Below are 9,025 nucleotides of genomic sequence, written 5' to 3' on the forward strand. Positions count from 1 at the left end.
AGCCACTTGTACGGCTGTGCAGATAAATAATTAGTTGCCGTTTTTGTTTTGGGGGCTTTTTTTATTCCTGGGACTTCTGATCCTCTCCAAATACACAGGGAAGTACCTGATGCAGCTAGTTTTGGGTACTACCATCACCAAGCATTTACAAAATCTATTAGAGGATAATAAAGTGTTTTCACCAACTTGGCCCAGAAGAAAAACATATTTTAGCATATAAAATAGCAGTCTCTTCCAAACAAGTCCTTTAGCATGCTGATGTTAAAAAATATCATGTAGAGTAAGACAGGCATAGAGAACAGCACTGACTGGGAGAGGCTTTGAACAGATGACATACTCAGTTCAATTCAACATATAAGACTTTAAAAATGCTCAAGCATCTATCAAAAACCTATTTAATCTATCATCTGTGATATTATTATATACAATTATAATGTATTGTTTATCTCCCTTAAATAAACAGGCAGCCTTCAGGTATGAAATATTCATTTGTCTACTGTTTCAGTGGCTGATAGTGCCCCACAGGCCTCAATGTGAGTTTGAAGCCATTATAATGTTTAAGTTGTTTAACGATAAACAGATTTTGAATGAAAGCCACGAAACTTCGGTAGCACAAAAAAGTCTATATTCTTTGTGTCCATATGGATCAGTCATATTACCATTATTTCCCCCTAAGGTTGCCAAAAGCACCAAGTTAATACTTGAAAAAACTGCAGCAATACACAAAAATATAATCAATATTCTGTTTACTTGGTGACAACGCCGCTTTTAGCCTTCAATCAGAAAGCCTTAAGTTGGCTAGTTAAGCATCGGGCTAACGTTTAAAGCTTTCACTTTGGAGAAGTAACTCGCATTACTGCTACTGCTGTGTAATCTTGGTTAAATTCACAGCATATTCCATAAATTACCCTGCAATAACTAACTGTTATAATAGCGGCACCGTATTGCATCACACTGAGTGCATTTCAATCATTTATCCCGCGAGTTTGCTAGCTAGCAAAATAATAAAAACGATTTTAAAAATTAGCATGTGTAACGTACACACTCGAGAAAATGATTTACTAGGACTTACGCAAACTCCCCCATTGTGAAAACGTACAAATCCTTCTTGTATTTTTGGTTTTCCAGCAAACACTCATTAAAACGGCCTCCAGGCACGTTAGTGCACTCACCCCCGACTGTTCGGGGAGGGGGTGGGGGGTCACAAATTGAAACAGACTGACGTGCAGAGCTACAAGGCAGCCCAGGCAGAGAAATGTTGCTTTTAGACTTTTTATTTCTCTATCTGATAAGAAAACTATTCAATCAGATAGTTATTTGTGGTGAATGAAATACAGTTTCAAGACGTTTTAAGCACAAAATCCCAAATAGAAGCACTACAATATTAAAATCCAAGATTGTTCAAGGATTTCAAGCACCCGTACGAAACCTGCATATGAAGTTGATGATTGTTAAAATAAAATAGAACATTTTCATCAATTTCTTGTACGAAATGACTATATACAGAAAAGCTCGACATGTTATGCAAAAGAAAAAAAAACAATTCTCGTAATTGTCAGTTTCGTAATTTCAAAATTCTTCAAAACTAACATTTTCTTTGATTGACTCATATTAAATTTCCTACGGTCAAATTCAGTGTGAACAATATTACACAAACAAACATGTGTGTGTGCGCCTGCGCATACATTAGAATCACTTTGATCCCTTGTGATGCGGTAACTTTGCTTTGATCCTGTATGACTGGTAGCTTTGCTTTGATCCCAAAACCCATAAATACCAGCGCTCACCTATTATACTTTATGGCATAACGGACGTTGACCTGACACCAACCCAAACCCTTTCGAGACGTTTTGAGAACATTTTAGGACAGAAACCAAAACAAGTTCAGTTTTGTTTCTAACCAATTCACAGAGCAAACAGACAGATCGTGGCTATTAAAGTCAACAAGAGCGACCCTGAAATTCTGCAACAGGCAAAACTGACCAAAGAACAATTTCAATACGAGACAGATTATCAGTCCAAGGAAAGTCGATATATAAACCTAAGCGTTTCGATGACCTCGAACATCGACTGAAGGTTAGGCGAGGACCTGAAAATGGCCAACCATTATTTGTTAGTCTAATCAAACAGATGTTGGTCATGTTTCTGAGGTCGGTTTTCTCCTTTTTTATGTTGCTCTTTCAGTTTTTCTCCTGAGATGAGGTATGAAGTGTCTGTGGTGCAGCTGATCTGGTCTGTCTCGAGACAGTCCAGGCTGCACTCACCTGCAGCAGGTGGAGACTCACCAGAACATTCAGACCTCACAAATTTTGTCTTTCTCAACTCTTCTATAAAGGGTTTCTCTCCGGAGGAGGTCCACCTTTATAATGGGTGGCCAGGCGGCCCAGTCTGGGTTTTTTCTGCTTTCTTTCACACGCCTGAGGGGTGGTGCCACACCATCACGAGGGCTGGCTAGGCTTTCGCAGCCTGTGTGAGTGTATGTGTCTGCACGACTGTGTTTATTGTGTTATATATTTCAAAAAGATGCACATCTGCAGTTTCTTTGGTGGATCTGGTCTCGTCTGTCTTGAGACAGTCCAGGTTGCACCCACCTGTAACAGGTGGAGACTCACCAGTACATTCAGAACTCTGAATGTGTGTGCAGTGTGCGCAAAATTTCCATGTTCGGATTTCTTTGGGGGAGTTTATCTCTGGATGTGTGTAAATGTATGTGCATTCATGTGTGCCTGCGTGGAGTCCTGAGGTTTGCTGGTAGGGTGGACCTCTGTGCATAATCACAAGTGTGTGCAAACATTTCCATGTTTTAATTTCTGGGAATTTGGTTTCTTTGGGGGAGTTTATCTCTAGATGTGTTCAGATGTATGTGCATTCATGTGTGCATGCGTGGAGATCTGATGTTGGCTGGTAGGATGGACCTATATTCATAATCAAATGTGTGTGCAAGCATTTCCATGTTTGGATTTCTTTGGGGCGGTCCACCAATGTAAAGAGCGGTGAGGCGGCCCGCTCCCGTTTTTTCCTGCTTTCTTTCCCGCACCTGGAGGGCGTCGCAACCTCCTCATGAGGGCTGGCTAGTTTTTGGGAGTGTGTGTCTGTACAACTGTGCTTATTGTTTTGTTTATTTCAAGCTGATGCGTGTCCTCACCTCTGCAGTGCTGCCGTCTCCTGTATCCCGGCATGTTTCTAAGGTACGTTTTCTCCTTTTTTATGCTGTTCTTGTGGTTTTTGCCCTCACATGAGGTTTGAAATTGGGACTATTTAACAGGATCATGACATCACATATATTTAGAATCTTACCACCAATTTGATCCTTTGATCCTTAAATCCATAAATATGGGTAAGAAGCGATGACTTTTAGTCCATTAATCACAGCATTTATGTTCGCAGAATTGAAACGTTCGCCAGAGAAGTATTTTGAAACATCTGGATCCTTTTCGGAGTAACTGCACTGTAAAAAAAAAACTGTCAAATTTACGGTAAAATACCGGCAGCTGTGGTAGCCAGGAATATACCGTGAAAAAAATGTGGAATCTGTAAAAGACAATACGGTATACTGGTTTTGTAACCCTAAATTTTAAGGTAGACAACGTATTATTTTACCAAAATCATGATAGAAAAAAACAAATATATTTGTCAATTATACAGCAATTTAATGTAAAAAATGCAACTTTCCATAGCTTTTTACGGATATTTGCAGTAAAAAAAAGGTTATGATATAATAATATTTACAGTAATTTGTTGTTAATTTAACAGTAATAGGATAGACCCTATTATTGTAAATAACTGTAAAAATAACAGAAATATGTTAAACCTTATTAAAACCTTTGACAGTAAAAAACACAGTGAAATTGTATAACAAATTACAGCATTTTATTTTGACCAGATACATTTTACGGTAAATTCCTGGCAACCACAGCTGCCGGTATTTTACCGCTAAAAATACAGTACAATATGAGGAACATAAATGGTTTACCGTACATTTTACATTTGCAACTGCTAAATATAGAAAAACCTAAAGATGCTCATATATAACCAAGGTAGTGAATATTACTGATAAACAATGAGAAAATTTGACATACTATTTGAAAACAGACTAAACATATCATTTTCTCTATTCCTACAAAACAGCATAGATCTTGAGAATACAGCATGTGTCCATATATATGGTTGGTAATCCATGGAGGAATGAATAAACATAAAACAAAATATTACCTGCCCCTGACCTATCAACAGTAATGAGTCACTGGGTCCTGCCTTGGTGAAGGAAAGGACTCAGTGGAGTTTCTAATGCGCATGGTGTCGAAGATACAAGCTCTGCAGGAGTACTTCAATGTCCATCAGGAGTTCACTTTGGACTGGCAGGATCCCCTCTGCAGCAAAAAATGGACAAAGTTTGATCAGTGCTTGAGCAAAATGCACAGAAATGAACAAAACGTGCTGCCAAAAACAGATCTAATGATAAATGATTTCTTAAGTGTAAAATATACAGTTCTTAAAGGATAGCTATTGTCAAAATGCAACCTGGGCTGTTTTTTTTTTTACTGTAAACGAGACAAACATATATCTAAAAGCATAATTACGACAAACAAGCCGTTTTTGAGATTGACCGTGATTTTGTTTTGTGGTCAATAGCCAGTGAATGGGAATACTAGGGGGCCGGGGCATAAATTTGAGCGCATCAAAATCGATACAGTAAAAAAAAAAAAAAAAAAAAACAGCCCAGGTTGCGTTTTGGCAATAGTTATCCTTTGAATCTACTTATGTAAAAGTGATACATAGACAACGCAGCCCTAATCACAATCATAATTTGTTGGAAAACGTATTTAAGTTTCCTATTGATTTATCATAGAACTTGAAGTTAATGGCTGAATGCATGGTGATGAGACCTATCATTCAATCTACATTTTATAGCGTATGAAACTGCTCACCTGGACATGAACCTGAGCTCGGCTGATTAAGATTAGTGTCTCCTGTCCATCTTTCTTTAGCAAAACTTGAATAATACCACTGCTTACCTCTTATTGAATCTTTGGGTGCAGACTTAATTGAAGAGCCTCGTATAAACAGGCAGGGTGTGATGTTTAGGGAAACCAAAGAATACAGGCGCCATCATTTCTGCCAGAAGTCTCATGGGGTGCACCGAAGCTTTCATTGTGGACTGGCTAGATACCTTCTGCATTCAGAAAGAAAACAAGAAGGGCATACACCATAAACAATAATAACTGACAAAAATAATGAGACAAGAAATTAAAGTAACAAAATAAGTGCAAATCAAGTTTCCCTGTGTTGCAGTGTAGCTGAATGTTTTTCAACAATTTGATTTACGGTAAAACACATACCAAATATTTCCAGCCAAGGTTTGTTTCAATCTTCAGCATGTTTTTCCTGCCATTGTCTTGAAACTGTTTCATCTGTCCCTCTCATTTGATGCTGTTTACAAAAACAAAACAGCAATATTGTAAAGGGAAAAAGGAAAATGAATTTAATGGAAAAAAAAAAAAGGAAAAAAGATTATGACCTGAAATCTCACCATTTCCTGAGAGTCACAGGTCCTTTGAGTATCCTTATGGTTTCTGCTCAAATTCAGTGTCTGAAAAGGGCAGGAACAAAACAAACCTTTTTAAACATAATAAAGACAAAATAAGATTTAGAGACAGACAACAAAGAAATGTGTATAATATCTTCTTGAATCTGTTTACTTTACTAACCTTGAAAGAGACTCTTGGGTCTTAGCTGTGCCACCACCCTTAAACCTTAAAACACATGCATCAGAAAACCACTGCAACAGAATTTCAGATGTCCTTCACTGACATTTTTATTGTCTTGAACATATTTTGACCTCCACACACTTGCTGCTAGTCAAATATATTGCTTTAAACAAATAAAGGCAAAACAAGCATCTAAAGCTTCTCCTGGCATTATGAAAAAAGAAAGCCAAAACTGCTTAAGGTCTACACTTATAGTCAACTAACAAATGTATATTAACCATTTTCAGGAAAACATGAATTTGAACAAGCACATAAGCTTGCGACATCACTTTTGCAGAAACGTACAGTTACAAAATGCTATAATAACAGTTAAAGTCAAGTAATGTTTGCAACAGACAGTGCTGTTTAAAGTTCAATGTTAACAGTTCAGTGCAACACTTAACTTGTTTGCTAATTAGGGCAATACAAAATTCAAATAGTTTAAACTCTGTTGTATAGAATATAGAACATCTCTGAAACATCAAAAGTACAGTTCTCAGTAACAATCCCTAGTTAGAGGGATTGTTTAAAGATATATGGTCAAAACCTCTGAAAAGCATGCCTGTGATAACAGAAATCAGGTAAGAGCACAGTACTCAATATCAGCTGGGATAACTGAAAACATAAACAACACAGTAGTTCCCAGTCAAGGTACAGTTAAACTGACTGTACCGATCTGTTCAAAATGTCTTTAAACGGTCTCTCGCCACTCGTGATCAGAGAGATCGGCGATGAGGGTGAGTACTCTTGGGTTCACATGCAGTGTCTTCTTCTTAGTTTTTTCAACTTTTGTTCCCTTCTCTGGGTTAATGTTGAAGAAACACCTTGATAAACACAATAATCCATAATAAAACACTATACAATGAAAAAAAAAAGAAAGGGAAAGGCAAGGGAAAAGTAAAAGAATTACCTCTGAAGAAATTCAAGTGTGGAGCCAAGTTCCAGGGGATAGTGGATGTTCAGGCAGTAGTAGCTACCAAGCATCAGACAGATTGCAGAGATGAAGTCAGTTATTTGGTCATTTACAACTTTGTGGTCAATGCTGAGCATGAACAGTCTCGATGCAAAGCAGGAGGATCCTTGGAATGAAATACAAGTGTAAAAGAATTAACTGTAAAACCCCCTTTACCATTCAAATGTGTCTTAAAATAGTGAAAGTGCAGACATTTAATATAGCATATCCTTGCATTAGCTTAGGTTCTGTGCACACTGTACTGATTTTCAACTCACCACAAACAATGATACATGGTGTCACAGGCAGGCTTTCCACTTGGACTTCTTTTGCCAGACATGTTTCATGAACATAGTGGAAGAGGGTCTCCTCTTTTTCATCAAAATAGGAGAGGAGGAGGAGCATCATATCTTTCACGTCTTCTGAGCAGCCCTTCAGCTGTCCCCTCTGCATTCGAAGCTTTATGACAGCCTCCAAGACACGCTTGCTCTTGTCTGCACAAGTGGTTTTCAGAAAGTCCAGAAGCCGTTTTCCCTTCTTTTCCAGACTGGTGAGGAAAGTCTCTTTCAGCGGTACCCCAGTAAGTTCTTCAAAATGCACTGTCATTCCAATCGCCTGAAACAAAAAAGGCCACTCTTCTTTGAGGGTTTGCATGTCTGCTCCGCTGTTTATTGCTTTGCGCTGAGAGTAGTAGGTGCATTTCATTAGAGTTTTTACTTCTTCATGACTGAAGCTTGTCTGTTCAATGAGAATCTTCATACGTTCCTTCTTCTCCTGCTGGGTTTCCAGTGTCTCACTGACTGGCAAAAACTTCATGTCCCACTTTATGCAGCCATATGTGTCTTGAACAGATGCTCGCTTTTCAGGTGTCACTTCATCGGTGTCATCTGATCCTCCCTGTTTGCGCTTCTGTAACACTGGTAAAGTAGACCTCTTCACATTTTCAATTCGTGCCTGAATCTGTTTTACCAAAGAGTGGTACCCCTGTCCTACCACATCCCCCTCTATGACATCCTGCAGTGACTTGGGATACATCGCAACCAGTTTTTTTGCAATTTCAGTCGAGGCTCTTCTACTTGGAGAGGCACAGGCTTTCATCATCTCCTTCACAATGATGCGGATCATCTCCCTCCGCAGACGAGGCTTTGGTCTTTTCTCTCTCTGAAGACACTGGATCAAGTCTTCTGGAAAATCTTCACTTGGAATTCTAAAGTTATCTACCCAGTCTAGAGAATATATTGGACTGGGTGAGGGGGAGGCAGAAAATGAGGAGCAAGAAGATGGAGACGATATGCTGGCCTGGCTTGAAATTTCCATATTTGGTGCTGTAAAACAATATCACAAACAATAGATTAATTGTACTTTTTGGACCTTGGCCAAAGCATAATAGAAAAAACAGAAAGCCCTTCATGGCTATTGTGCAATGAAATCATAATACTTACTGGTTTGTTTCCAGGCAGCCAGCAATTTTCTTGCCTGAACTGGTCTCAGGACAGAGTTCAGATCAGTCTCACTGATGAACTGCAAGTCCTCAGATGTCTCCACTCCTAATGATTGTAGTGCCTCCAGTACAATTTCAAGGATTGAGACAGACAGGTCCGGCAGCACCTTAGTAATGGAACTTCTTATGCTGTCCCCCATTTCCGAGATGTCTGATAAAAGAATGTAAATAAAGGTCAATATACACCAAGTGGTACCTTTGGTCTTAAAATATGAAGCTGATCTTGCTTGATACTACACTTTTATACAGTGTTTCGTAAGTACCAAACTAACAGCACCATTATTGTGACAGCACACTGTGTTTCAATGGAACCATTTGGTACCCATACTTCATGTAAGATGTTAATGGATAGAAATCAATTAAGTCAATGATGTTCACACACTGCATCTTTTCTTTTTCCTTTCTCACTGAGTGCAGATGATACTGAGAATGGTATTCTGTCACGTGCACCGACACCAGAAAATAAACACTGTCATTCTTAATCAAAATGAGAACTACTTCACCAAACTCAACAGAGTCAGAGCCCCCTGTGACAAGGAAGTGTCCTTTCTTGTACTGTGTTCCCTTGTACATCATTTCTACTGTGACCTTTGTATTGGTTTCATTTAAGTCAAACATTTGAACTGCTTCTTGAATGGCTTTACTGTACAGCACTGAGTAAAATGGAGAACCATCTTTGACTTTCAAGACAGACTGACACAATGACCCTGCTGCAAGATAGGCTTGAAACATCTGATGTCTTTCAGAGAGTGTATGGCAGAGGTTTTTGAAGTTTTTCAGATTTCTGGCACACCTCTTGAAATAACTGTGCTTACTTTCAAAGCG

At 38.7% G+C, this 9,025-nt stretch overlaps 1 long non-coding RNA gene across 1 annotated transcript; it reads right to left on the reverse strand.

Annotated features, from left to right (window-relative positions):
- Positions 1-4,208: 4,208 nt before the first annotated feature.
- On the reverse strand, positions 4,209-5,603 carry LOC134640458 (uncharacterized). Its single transcript, XR_010095467.1, has 4 exons — positions 5,531-5,603; positions 5,340-5,430; positions 5,016-5,173; positions 4,209-4,370 (listed from the first exon to the last, which is right to left on the reverse strand). It is a non-coding gene; the product is annotated as an uncharacterized LOC134640458 (long non-coding RNA).
- Between the last annotated feature and the right edge of the window lie 3,422 nt (positions 5,604-9,025).

Source organism: Pelmatolapia mariae, linkage group LG13 (assembly GCF_036321145.2).
Source record: "Pelmatolapia mariae isolate MD_Pm_ZW linkage group LG13, Pm_UMD_F_2, whole genome shotgun sequence".
Lineage (NCBI taxonomy): Eukaryota > Metazoa > Chordata > Actinopteri > Cichliformes > Cichlidae > Pelmatolapia > Pelmatolapia mariae.